At 38.7% G+C, this 14805-nt stretch overlaps 1 protein-coding gene across 2 annotated transcripts in view; it reads right to left on the bottom strand.

Moving 5' to 3' along the window:
* The window catches only part of Khdrbs2 (KH RNA binding domain containing, signal transduction associated 2), a 449495-nt gene that overhangs the window by 379358 nt on the left and 55332 nt on the right, over positions 1 to 14805 (bottom strand). The window lies entirely within an intron of this gene.

Genomic DNA, 14805 nt, shown 5'->3' with positions numbered 1-14805 from the left:
CAGAGAAAGAATAAAAAACAGAGAGGGATGTAGTTTCATCCCATAGGCATCCTAATAAGGAAAACAAAGAAGATATATGTGCATATATGCTTATATGTGTGGGAAGAGAAAATACATACCATGAAGCTACAAAAGGGCAAAAAAATGAAGAAGAAATGAGAAAAGACAAAAGGGATGCAGTTTGTGCTTAAGACTTGTCAGGATGATATCAGTCCAGTCATATATGTACTGGTTACCACTCAGCATGGTGACACCAGGTTTATTCTATCCTACTCCAGTATTAAATATATTCAATATATTAATGAGCCATTTTAAATTGACTGCTTTATAAACCCCAAGATGCTCTTCAGATCTTTCCCTATCTTGTATCCTTTTATAGGCAGAACTCTGGCAACTACAGATCAATGCTGCACTTATGTCGCCCGTACTGACAATGGACTTCAGATCACCACCCTTGGGACTTGCACCCCACCCTCACCTCTGCACTTTGCTTCCTACTCTGTGGAGGGGACTGTAACAGGAGACAGAGGGCAGCTCACTCCAATCCCAATCCGTTACGTGATTAGCTTTTTTGTCATCCTGTCACCAAAAAAAGAACCTGAATTTGTCTGTCATTCTTTGCCTCTCCCCAAACTGGAAGTTAGACTTTTTTCAGACACATACAGTTTGATCATCTATGATTAGTTCTAATAACATTTCTACATTTCTATCAAGAAGCAGAGCTAAGTGAAATCCCATTTCTACTCTTCCTCCTGCTCATTTCTACAGTTACCTTTGAAGTGCTTGCTGTTCCTTTTGGCCTCTCGACAGATTCATAGTCATCTTTCCTTCCCTGACGTACCTGCCTGAGCAATAGTTCAAAAGCTGTGTGTAAAGCACAGTGCCACAAAATGGAAGGAGTGAGGGGTTCGCAGCCCCAGAGGAAACAGAACAATAGCCACCAACTAGACCACTCCGAGGTCCTAGGAACTGACCACCAACCAGAGAGTGCACATGGACGGACCCATGGCTCCAGCCACATAAGTAGCAGAGGATGACCTTTTTGGGCATCAATGGGAGAGGCTCTTGGTCCTGGGAAGGCTTGATGCCCAGTGTAGGGGGATACCAAGGTGGGGAGGTGGGAGTGGGTGGGTGGGGAAGTACCCTCATAGAAGCAAGGGGAAGGGAGGTGGGATAGAGTGTTTCTGGAGGAAAACTGGGAAAGGGGATAACATTTGAAATGTAAATAAAATATCCAGTAAAAAATAATGATAGAACTAAAGCTTGCCTAGTTTCAAAGCCCAGAGAATTCAAACTTTGGCAGTCCATTTCCCATTTTGTTTTTGTTTCCAGTTTCCTTAATTTCATTTACTTAAGCTAATTATTTGAATTTTGGCTCTATAGTTACTCAGCTAGTTATGGTACTGTGGATTGATCCCAGGGCCTCATACACGATGCTAGGCAAATGCTCTACCACTAAGGTGTATCTCCAGTCTGCTTTCCTTTGCTCATTCTTTCTTTAATGTATAATCCTTAAGATTCCCACATGAACTGAACTCACTCTGTGTTACACAGTGGCCTTAAACTTAAGACAGTCTAGCCTCTCAGTCTCCCAGGGAGCTTAGACATAGGCTTGTATCACCAGAAACAACTTTAAATGATCCTTTTTTCTTTTGCAATTGAGGCATGTGCGTTGAAACACTTAGAGAATACAGCTATTCATAAAGCTCCAAAGGTGCATTGATTAGAAGGTACTGTGTAGAAAATCAAATCATTTCAGATTCCCACACGGAATCAATTTAAATCTGAGCAGTACATCATGACATATGCTATTTAATATATTAGAGGTGATTGTTTCAAATTTTAAATTACGTTCTCTGTACTCCTTCAATTTATTTATTAGTGAATATATTCATGCAAGACTTTCTAGTGCTAACTTTACAGAACCTGTGTTACGTGAGAATACAAAGGAGCCTGCCTTCCTCATGTCTCCAACCACTTAATGGCTGGCATTAGAAGGCCACAGGAGAAAGCAGAGCGATGGGAAGTTTCCCTTCTGATTTTTCGTTACTTCATTTTACTTACAGCCATGCCATTTCTTTAAATGATTTTCTAAAGCTGACGCATTACGCATTATAAACAACTTTAGTTGTATTTTAATCTGTTTTTTAATATTTTTAAAATGTTTACTATCTGATGTTATATATACAGATTAATTGTCTTTTGCTGAAATTCTGTTACAGAACTTCTGAAATTTCATGTCCTTTTCTTAAAAGTTGTTAAGCAGCATATCTCAGAATCAGAGTGTGCAAGAACCTTTCATTTTATGTCCATATAAGTTTCTTTTAAGTGATTTTTATCTGTTAGTCATGCATTTTAGAACTCAACTACAAGTTTCTTTGTAGTTGAAGTTTACACAACTCAATGATGTTTCATGACAATGGTATGTGTTCTTTGTTGTTGGAGTCAAAGTAGGATGGAAATATGTGAGACAACCCCAATCCCCCCCCACACACACACACACACAAACATTCATAAAATATGTCTTGGGATAAAGAGGGATGTGACTACTTATTTGGAATACATACTCAACAGTAGAACGGTGTTTATATATTGTGTTCATAATTAAATAACTAAATTAATCTCTGCTATTTGCATTTAGAAATTATATTGGGCCTATTCTAACAGACAAAGGATGAATGTTCCGATGGTCATGCACTCCTCCCACAGGGATGATTTATGAATTCTCTACTAAAGAAAACAGACTTAAAAATGGTATCACTAAGAGACTATTTTGTCTTTTTTTTCTCAGAGCTGAGGACTGAACCCAGAGCCTTGTGCTTGCTAGGCAAGCGCTCTACCACTGAGCTAAATCCCCAACCCCTCACTAAGAGACTAAACACTGAAGACAGGCTCCCAATCAGAGGACAAAATAGTGATTATTTTTAAACCTTGAAGCTTTAGTTAAGTGTAATGAGAAGCTGTGAAAATTTCTGAAAGAAATAAGGACTCTGTTAATAGTGTCAAGTCTTGCAAGAGACAGATATCTCAAAACTGACCAGAGAACAATGCTGGAGATAACACAATATCTGTCTGATCTGGTGTCCTATGACAGAGCCGTGGGATCAAAACAACATAGAAACAAAAACAGGCATGCAGAATATAACTATGAGAATACAGTGACTGTCCTGAATTTTAATAAAGGTACCAAAAAATACTTCCAAAAAAGTCTCTCTAAACAGTCGTTCCGGTATGGCCGGATAAAAAAAATGTAAAAGAGTGAAAATGATCTCTCTCTTAAGCCTATGAACAAGTTAAATCAAAACGGGCAGAAGATCTCATTGTAAAGCCCAAAACTCTGAAAATGTTAGCAGGACCAAAGCCACCTGGCTACTGGCTATTAGCTTATGCTAAGATGTTCTCAAACACATGTCAGTAACTCAGAAAATAATACCGAGAATCCGTTCCTTGCATTTCATGAAACTAAATACAGTGCAGGGAAGGTGACACATCTGGTGAACAAACATGAGCTCAGTTTATATCCCTGTGTGTTTTCATAGAACTGCACCAGCACTGAGGAATGGGAGAAAAGCAGGCAGGTATTGTGGGCTTACTGGCCTGCCAGTCTAGTCAACGTTGTGACTTAAATATTTATGGAACGATATTGTTGAATAATCTGGGATACATTTGAAGAGGATATCTGAACAATCTCTAGCCTGTGTATGACCTTTTATGGTGACCATGTATATTCATAATATATCACATATTATATACCATTCACAGAGGCTGAGAGAATGTAGGAAATGTTCCGGGATTGGAGTGATGGCTACCATGAAAATGGACTCCTGCACTCTTATGCATGTACCACTGCACACTACCTGTAATATTACACCATGTACAAAGACTTCAAACAACCATGTCTTCTGTTGCTCTTCCTTTAGTCACCTCTTTACAATGTTGGAGGAAAGGGTCATGTATGTGTGTGTGTGTGTCTGTGTGTGTGTGTGTGTGTGTGTGTGTGTGTCTGTGTGTCTCTGTATGAATGTGTGTTTACTTGCTTGTAATATCTTAGATAATATTTTATAATTATCTTATGAACATGATTATTAATAGCTGGGTTCAAAATCATCTATCTCAGAAATAGTAACAAAAATGTTATTTCCACTCCTTTAAAACTATGTATTGTTTTGCATTAGAAATATTACTCCAACGATCTTACTATTGCAAAATTTCTTTAGTTTCCATTCGTGGTTTGTGGGATTAAGTCTGGTTTTAAATAAATCAGCTTTCCTACTTCTTAGATACTTGATCTGAAGGAAGGTCATTAGATTCAGGTTTCGTGTACTTTAGAGAAAGCAAAGCTATCAAAAATAGCTTTGGGTTATCATCTGGTGTTCCCTGGCCAAAATGACTGGCTCTACAGTATCTCATACCTGTCTCCCTCTACTTTGAGATGTTTCAAGAAATATTTCATTTTACATTTCTTTATAGCCTCTCTCCCAAACCCACTGATTACAAAGGTGAAGAAAAACTATAACCTAAAGTCGGTTTAAGACACAGAAAAATGAAATGTCTCAATACTAATATGGTTATTACATGTATAAACAATGCTGGCCAAAATACCGGGACACAATATCAGCTCTTTCAGATTCAAGGTCATCAGGCAACTGAACAATTGTCTGATTCACAAAGCACTTAAAGGTTGGAAGCTTGTTTGTGAAGATGAGATAAAAGTAATCCTTTAGGTAAACCATGAAAATGCCATATTTGCTAATGGTGACATTAACAACTTGGCAATAATTACTTTAAATTGATTAGGTAATAGTACGTGGAGGATTAGAAGAGAAAGAAGAGCTGCTACAAGTGCTGTGCGGCCTGAAATAGGGGAGGAAGGACCTCGGCGAGCAAGGAGAAAAGGTGATAAAGCAAAGTCCTGTGGGGCAAATGGGAACAAATGCACGCTGCTGTCCAGTGAAACCCATTCCACTGTATGCTGATGAGGAAATAATGTAGAACAGCACAGCACCAGGAAGATGGCCAAGCGGATAAACGTTCTTGCCACAAAGGCCTGAGAACCTGAGTTCAATAGTGAAAAGAGAGAATTGACTGCTGCAACTTGTCGTCTGGACCCCACACCTGTCCTGCCGGTGTGACTGCACACACTCATATAGATGGAAGTTACAGAGGGGAGTCACGTACTATGTTCTACATTTCAATGAGCCCTTAATTACACTTATGCTAATAATATGCAAATTACCTTAAATATATATATATATATATGGCAGAGAATGAAATTAGGGAAAATTAGGCGACAATAATGGTAAGAAGGATATGATGCACTCTTAATTTGTGAAATACATCTCTAAACATTTATAAACATCTTGAATAGGACTGTAACAATACACACACAAATACAGTCATTCTCCAACCAAGGGAGAACAAGCGTTACTGATTTCTAATTGTTGCACACAAGCCACAAATTTCTATGTTTAACGTTAAGTATTTTACTTTGGAAAAAAAATAGACTCTTGCATTGACATGTGATTCTTGCACACGTTGGGCACCTCAAATCGCATGGGTTTTAGTTGTATTCTACTGTCTTGGGGATAAAACCCACCTGTCCTGCCACTTGCCCTCCTGCTCTGTCAGCCTTCCTGTGGGCATTAGTTCCCAAAGACCCACGTGCGGCTCTTCTTCTTCATCACCATAGTGATTTTAATACAGACATAGGACTATTAGCCATGTCTTTCTTATACTTATATTGATGTTTGCTATGTTTATACTTTGTCTATACAAAGAACTTAGAGAGCCTGTACTGCACAAAATATTGCCCTCTTACTGTTGGAAGGTTAAATACCTAGCATTTTCCTGCCACTGTCCAATCAGTCACTCCAATCTTATTCTCATATTATGCTTTTGGTCCGTGGTCTCCCGAGAGAGAAAGGCTGGAGCAGTTCTTCACATCTATTAAACCCACATACTAAATGAACCGTGAGCACTGGTAGAAAATATACGTGCTCTATGGAAAGTCTGTGGCCAAATGATTTTTTTGAATACATGATAGTAATGAAAACGAATCATGCCAATGACAAGCAGCCACTCTGGTTTTCTCAGTTTGCATAAAATTAAAACACTGCTTTCCTGAGCCTTAACTGTGATAATTATATAAAATAGCATTTATTCACTATTGAGACTTAAGCTTACAGAGTTATAACCAGATGTGCATGAATTTGTTTTAATTTATCCTCAAGATGCTCAGAAGCCTAATTACATTAGACATTCCTTGGGTTTAAAAATGTAACTTCCTGAACTTTCCACAGTGTGTCATAATTCATCAGAAAAAAATCAACTTTTAAAATTCCACTAACATTAAAATGTGACTGAACATGGTCTGCTTCATATTCACCACACTCCATTAATGGCACCTGGCATATTTACAACCATAGAAAATATGTGCTTAGGCCAATTGTTAACTTAAAACTGTACTATTACTGTTACTCTTCAGAATATGATACTAATTCTTTATTTTGTGAATGATTTAGAGACATTTAATATTATTAAAGTTGTTTTCATATCCTTGGTACTTTAAGGATAGGAATTCTGATTTTGATTTAGTATAATTTTAATGATATATATATATATATACATATATATGTATATATATATTTCTTTTTGGTATGTATCTTTTATGTCTCACCAAATAAGATATTCTTTCTTTTCCCTGACATATTTGTGTAATTTCAGCTGTTCCATATTAGTCTTTGGTTCATCTAGAATGGACTGCTATAATATACAGTACTCACTCATAATATTCAATACAAAAAGTAAAGAAAATGAGAAATAAATTCAGTTTTCTTGGTTGTGGATTTCCAAGTATTCATATGATTTACTGCAATTTTTTTGTCCATATGAGAAAGAGGCCAAGGATAGAGGTAAGAGATAATGTTACATAGTTCATAAGAAAGAAATTTATTTTCCTTTTGAATTTTTTATACATTTCAAAAGTTAGTCCCTTTCCTGGTTTCCCAGACATAAGCTCCCTATCCCATCCCTCCCCTTCCCCTTCTTTTATAAGGGCGTTTCTCACACCATCCACCCCCTTTGTCACCCTTCTGCCATTACTCTACATGGGGGGCAGGGAGGGGAGTCCAACCTTGGCAGGACTACGGGCTTCTCCTTCCATTGATGTCCAACAAGGGCATCCTCTGCTACATATGGAGTTGGAGCTATGGGTCAGTCCATGTATAGTCTCTTGGTAGTGGTTTAGTCCTTGGAAGCTCTGGTTGGTTGGCGTTGTTGTTCTTATGGGGTTGCAAGCCACTTCAGCCCTTTCAATCCTTTCTCTAATTCTCAGGTCAGTGCTTTGCTGCTAGCATTCGCCTCTGTATTTGACATGTTCTGGCTGTGTCTCTCAGGAGATATCTATATCCAGTTCCCGTCAATATGCACTTCTTAGCTTCATCAATCTTACCTAGTTTGGGTGGGGGTATATATATATCACATGTGGGGCAGGCTCTGAATGGCCATTCCTTCAGACTCTGCTGTAAACTTTGCCTCCATATCCCTCCTATGAATATTTTTGTTCCCCCTTTTAAGAAGGAGTGAAGCATCCACATTTTGGTCATCCTTGAGTTTCATGTAGTCTGTGGATTGTATCTTGGGTAATTCAAGCTTTTGGGATAATATCCACTTATCAGTCAGTACATACCATGTGTGATTTTCTGTGATTGGGTTACCTCACTCAGGATGATATTTTCTAGTTCCATCCATTTGCCTATGAAGTGCATGAAGTCATTGTTTTTGATAGCTGAGTAGTACTCTATTGTGTAGATGTACCACATTTTCTGTATCCATTCCTCTGTTGAAGGGCATTTTGGTTCTTTCCAGATTCTGGCTATTATAAATAAGACTGTTATAAACATAGTGGAGCATGTGTATTTGTTGTATGTTGGAACATCTGTTGAGTATATGCCCAAGAGAGGTATAGCTGGGTCCTCAGGTACTTCAATGTCCAATTTTCTGAGGAACCTCCAGACTGATTTCCAGAGTGGTTGTACCAGTTTACAATCCCACCAACAATGGAGGAGTGTTTCTCTTCCTCCACATCCTTGCCAGCATCTGCTGTCACCTGCGTTTTTGATATTAGCCATTCTGACTGGTGTGAGGTAGAATCTCAGGTTGTTTTGATTTGCATTTCTCTGATGACTAAGGGTGTTGAACATTTCTTTAGGTACTTCTCAGTCATTCAACACTCCTCAGCTGAGAATTCAATGTTTAGCTCTGTACCCCATTTTTAATAGGGTTATTTGGCTCTCTGGAGTCTAACTTCTTGAGTTCTGGGTGTATTTTGGATATTAGCCCTCTATCACATGTAGGATGGGTAAAGATCTTTTCCCAATCTGTGGTTGCCATTTTGTCCTACTGACACTGTTCTTTACCTTACAAAAGCTTTGCAGCTTATGATCATCTATCATGATTAAGTAGGCTTTATCCCAGGGATGCAGGGATGTTTCAATATACAGAAATCCAGCAATGTAATCCACTATATAAACAAACTCCAAGATAAAAACTACATGCTCATTTCATTAGATGCTAAGAAAGCATTTGACAAAATTCAACACCCCTTCATGATAAAAGTCCTGGAAGAACAAGAATTCAAGGCCCATACCTAAAAATAGCAAAATCCATATACAGCAAACCAGTAGCTAACATCAAACTAAATGGAAAGAAACTTGAAGCAATCCCACTAAAATCAGGGACTAGACAAAGCCGCCCATTCTCTCCCTACTTATTCAATATAGTTCTCAAAGTCCTAGCCAGAGTCATCAGACAACAAAAGGAGGTCAAAGGAATACAAATTGGAAAGCAAGAAATCAAAATATCACTATTTTCAGATGATATGATAGTATATACTTAAGTGACCCCAAAAGTTCCACCAGAGAACTACTAAGCCCGATAAACAAATTCAGCAAAGTGGCTGGATATAAAATTAACTCAAGCAAATCAGTAGTCTTCCTCCAGTCAAAGGTTAAACACAGTGAGAAAGAAAGTAGGGAAAGGATACCCTTCATATTTGGCCCAAATAATATATAATACTTTGGCATGACTTCAACCAAGCAAGTGAAAGATCTGTATAACAAGATGTTCAAGTTTCTGAAGAAAGTAATTGAAGAAGATCTCAGAAGATGGAAAGATCTCCCATGCTCATGGATTGTCAGGAAAAATATAGTAAAAATGGCCATTTTGCCAAAAGCAATCTACAGATTCAATGCAATCTCCTTCAAAATTCCAACTCAATACTTCATAAAGATAGAAAGAGCTCTGTGCAAATTCATTTGGAATAACAAAACAAAGAAGGATAGCTAAAACTATTCTCAACAAAAGAAGAACTGGAGGAATCACCATCCCTGACCTAAAGCAATATTACAGAGCAATAGTGATAAAAACTATACGGTAATGGTATAGAGACAAGCAGATATATCAATGGAATAGAACTGAAGATCCAGAAATGAACCCACACACCTATGGTTACTTGATCTTTGACAAAGGAGCTAAAACCATCCAATGCAAAAAAGATAGCATTTTCAAGAAATGGTGCTGGTTCAACTGGAGGTCAGCATGTAGAGGAATGCAGATCAATCCATTCTTGTCAACCTGTACAAAGCTTAAGTCCAAGTGGATCAAGGATCTCCACATCAAACCAGATACACTGAAACTAATAGAAGACAAAGTGGGAAAGAATCTGGAGCACATGGGCACTGGGGAAAATTTCCTGAACAGAACACCTGAGCTTATGCTCTAAGATCAAGAATCAACAAATGGAACTTCATAATCCTGCAGTTTTTCTGTATGGCATTCCTATTGTGTCCTGTAGCTGTTAGCTTACAGGCTTCCTGGATCCTCTTTTCTTCCTGACTTTTTGTGTTACTCCATAGTCTTCTCTAAGATGGAAAGCAACATTTGATACAGCTTTCAAATTTATTCATAAAATTCCCATTTTAGTTACTGTGTTAATGATGCAAAGAAATGAAACCAATAGGGTGTGACTGTACATAACATATTGCTGAATCTATTTTTCCGTTCTAATACTTGTGGGTTTAGTCTTCAGGACTTTCAGTAGCCATTCTCAGTTGGATTCTTGCACTCTCTTAATAACAAGTCTTTCTTATATTGCCTCACAAAGGTTTAGATGAAAAAAAAGCACACTATGTTTTTCCTTTAAATAAATTAAATTTGTAATGATATGAAGTCAAACAGGAAACCATGCTTAAATGAAAATATTCAGTCATTAAGAAAAGTCTCTCCCTTAGAAAAAGAATACCTTTATTATGAAACACAACTTAATACTTTCTTTATTCTGAGAGAATGGAAAGTAATACTGAAAATAGTAACAGCACTTGTCAAATCTTTTCTAAGCTAAAGAATGAATCAAAAGCCCTTGGGAATGTAGCACTCCATAAATCTCCAGTGATTGAATGCAAAATGAATGGCATGTATAATAATACATCCACTGAGGCTACTTCAACTAAGACCTCTCAGTAGATTTCCATCCTCACTCGGAAATGTCAGTGAAGACCAGAAAGCTGGTAGAGGATTTTGATAAAGCTGGACTGAGATAATTCAAATCAATGTCACCTGACTATGTGGAGGAAAGATAACTACAATTTTTTTTCTTTTTTTCAGAGCTGGGGACCGAACCCAGGGCCTTGTGCTTGCTAGGCAAAAGATAACTACAATTATATATTAGAAATTATGTTTAGAAATTACTTTCTATTAGGCCTTGATCTTCTGCTCTCAAGTCATCTAGGTGCTTGCCCCCGCCTCCAAGCATCTAGGACCACAAACGAACAGGATACCAAACAGTGAACAATAATGGACGTAAGTCCTGCTTGACAGGAAGGAAACCATGCCTGGGACTAGAAATCTAGACAACTACATAAATCTAGTGATTTCCTACTACTATTATTATAGACCCACATAATCCCTAACAGTCTAGAATGTCTAAACTGTATTCTTATCCCTTAGGGTAAGTATAGTCATCATCCTTCATTAAACAATTTTCTCTTTGCAGCAAACAGGGACCATTTTAGAATACCACCACTGGCCATGATGCAGAGATCAACAGATCATAGGGTGCTCAGCTCTAGTGAATAGATCTCCAGCCCAACTCCTCCACCCAAGGTTTATGGAATCTTGTAGACGAGGGGGCAGAAAAATTAAAAGACACAGAAGACAGGGAAGTCTGCTGAGACTGTCTTCCCTAGAAATGATAGGAAAGCATTACCCATTAAACCTCAACAATATGACTGCCTAAACAAAACCCAAATGACAATCCCAATAGGCATGTTAACCTAACATACAAAGGGGGAAACCCTGCAAAGTTTCATTAGTGCCTTTCCTTGGAATTTTTAATGTGTGCTTTCAGGCACTATGGGATCATAACCCTGGAGTACAATGAGCTCAACTTGGTGATTTCATGTGACCCAAATATTCTGCAGAATGGGGAGATACAGTGTTGCACAAAGGCATAACTTAGACCTATAATATTTAACATTACAGAGGACAATGTAGTGGTTTAAATAGGAATGGCCTCCACAGACTCGTGTATTTGAATACTTGGCCCATAGGTTGTGGCACTGTTAGGAGGTATCCTTTTGTTGAAGTTGGTACAGCTTTGTTGAAGGAGCTATGTCATGAGAGGGTTGGGCTTTGAGTCTCAGAAGTTCAAACCAGTTCACTTCCTGCTGCATTCCAATCACTCAAGATGTAGAATTTTCAGCTCCTTCTACAGTACCATGTCTCCCTGCATGCTGTCATGCTTCCCATCATGATATGAACTAAACCTCTGAAACTGTAAGATAATCCCAATTAATGTTTTCCTTTATAAGAGTTTCCTTGGTCATGATGTCTTTTCAAAGCCATGGAAACCGTAAGACAGAAGTTGGTACTAGAAAATGGGGTATTGTTGTGATAAGTCTGGCCGTGCTTTTGTTTGGAGGAATGTGGACTTTGGGGTTTTAAACCAGGAGAGCATTGGAATGGGGCCCAATAGGCCATATTAGCAGAAGCAAGAAAGCCAGTGGTGCTGGGGTGATTTCAACTTCGGGGCCTGGCTTAACAGGTTACAGAGGAAAATATTAGTGAATAGTCTAGAGATTCTCTTGTGATATTTTAGTGAAGAATACAGCTGTTTACTGCCCTTGTCCAAAAACCTCTACCTAAGACTAAATTGAAGTATTATGGTTTAACATCTTTAGCTGAGGAGATTTCCAAACAAGTTAGCATTGACTATGTTTAGTGGCCATAAGTGTTCACTCTTAAGCACTTCTATAATGATAATGTATAGTTTAAGAAGGGGGACCAGAAAGTAGAATGGAGCTAAATCCTATGTGTAAGGAAATAAACACATTAAAAGAAAGAGAATGGTGACCTATGTGTAAGACCTTAACCAGAGACGCTTATAAATTATAAAAATGAATTAAAAGCTTAGAGCCCAGTGTGGTGGTTCATATCTTTAATCCCAGCGTGGCAGGGGAAGGGGCAGGGGAAGGGGCAGGGGTAGGGGCAGGGGCAGGGGCAGAGGCAGGGGCAGGGGCAGGGGCAGGGGCAGAGGCAGGAGGCAGAGGCAGAGGCAGAGGCAGAGGCAGAGGCAGAGGCAGAGGCAGAGGCAGAGGCAGAGGCAGAGGCAGAGGCAGAGGCAGAGGCAGAGGCAGAGGCAGAGGCAGAGGCAGAGGCAGAGGCAGAGGCAGAGGCAGGTAAATCTTTCTGAGTTGAATGCCAGACTGGTTTACAGAGCAAGTTCAAAGACAGTTAAGCTTGAGCAGTGAAAGAAACCTTTGAAAAGAGAAAGTTGGTGAAGATGTAATTGAATGAAAGGGCCATGTTCCACCTGCAACAAGCAGCAGAACTTATAGCTTCAGCCACCTGGTTCTGGATTTAGACTCAAGGATAGAAGAAAGGGATTGTGGCATCTCTCTGTGTGACTAAGGAAAGCTGTGAAGGCTAGGCATGTGCCAGGGATATCCATGCATGGAAGTCTAGAGAGACCACTAAATGAATCTCTGAAGGTGAAGCCTGCATTGCCTTGGAGACTCCAAAATAATGTAGATGTCAGAGTCATAGGATACCTGCCCCAAAAGAAGAGCCAACAGGGAGTAGAACCAGCTCAGGGGGAAAATGTGTTTAGCTGTCAACAAAGTTGAAAGAAGTTGGTGATCTGAAGAGTTCTTTGACATCAGATATGAGAGGCAGAGTTGGAAGCTTGCCCTACTGGTTTCTGGTCTTACATTGGTACAGTAAGTATTGTCTCAGTATGCTTCTTTTCCTCCAATTTGGAATGGTAATGTATATCCTGTATGATTATTTGTTAGAAGTATGTGATCTGTTTTTTCATATAGATTTTACAAGGGAGTACAGATAAAAAGTATATGCATCTCAGAAGAGTCTTTAAACTTTAGACTTTAAAACAAGTTTGAGACTGTTAAAGACTATGGGAACATTTTATATTAGATGGAATGGTTACAAGCCTGTGGGAAACAAGGGAGTGAAATATGTAGTTTGAATAAGAGTGGCCTCCATAAACTTACTTGGTCAATAGGGAGTGGCAGTTCTAGGAGCTGTGCCCTTCTTGGAGAAGGTGCAGCTATATTGGAGGAGCTATGTCACTACGAGGTAGGATTTGAGTTTTCAGAGGCTCAGTCCAGTTTACTTTCTTATGCCTTCAGAACAAGATGTGGATCTCTCAGCTCTTTAACCAGCACCATGTAGGCCTGTGTGCTGCCATGCTTCCTGTCATGACAATAAACTAAATTTCTGAACTGTAAGCGGGACCCAGTTAAATGTTTTCCTTTATAAGAGTTACCGGGGTCATGGTGTTTCTTCACAGCAATAGAACTCTAAAGAAGTTTGACAACAAGGCCACATCAAGATCACCAGAAATTCTTACTACAGGAAATGCCCTGGTCATGCAGGTCAGTGAAGAACATAACTGTGGCTACTTTGTTTCTCTATAATTTATCACATGAGTAAAATTTTTCACTAAAAGGACATTGTTGAACAATTATAAGGCAAGTATTTATGCTTGGAATTTTCATGGAAAAGTTGTAGAATAAATATAGAAGAAATGAAACCTTCCTTCCAAAAGTGTTACATTACGTGATAAGAAACAAACTGATCATATATAGAAATTTCAAGTCCCTTAGGAGATGTAACTAAATTGAACAGTTTCACACTGTCCTGAAAATTCTATCACAACTTAAAGCAACCATGATAATGTTATACACCAAGATATCAAGTCAAAACTTGCAAACTCAATTTACAACACAGACCAAACAGTGCTTCTGCCAAGGTGTATTTTACTGAGAAAATCCTGTGGTTAAAATCTGATCAGCATGATTTGTAACTGGCATCCTGCAATACATCACCCAACATTTACTGAAAACTTTCCTTAAGATTCCTCTGAGAGCACGTCTGCTAGGGATAATGGGTCCTAAAGGAGTTTACCCTTCTCCATAGCACATGCGGCCAACGCAAATATTGATCATACCAAGCGTTAAAAAATGTGCTTTCGTGAGGCATGTATGCTTTTAGACTAATAAACATGAGAGCTCTCTACTGTGTATAGCAGACAAAGCCCATGAATTTATAAAAGATTTCAAGGCACTGATAAGAATGTTAATGCTCGTACAAACAGATGAAGAATGAACATACAAGCATAGAGCAGGAAGGAATAATTAATGTGTGGCAGGTGTGGGAGATCTCTGAAAGTTTCAAACTAGAAAAGGTTGTGAATTTTTAAACATGCTGAGAACAACATTGTGTAGCTCA

Source organism: Rattus rattus, chromosome 4 (genome assembly GCF_011064425.1).
Source record: "Rattus rattus isolate New Zealand chromosome 4, Rrattus_CSIRO_v1, whole genome shotgun sequence".
NCBI classification, from domain to species: Eukaryota; Metazoa; Chordata; class Mammalia; order Rodentia; family Muridae; genus Rattus; species Rattus rattus.
Note: the sequence above shows the minus strand (reverse complement) of the source record. Positions and strands in the feature narration are given on the sequence as shown.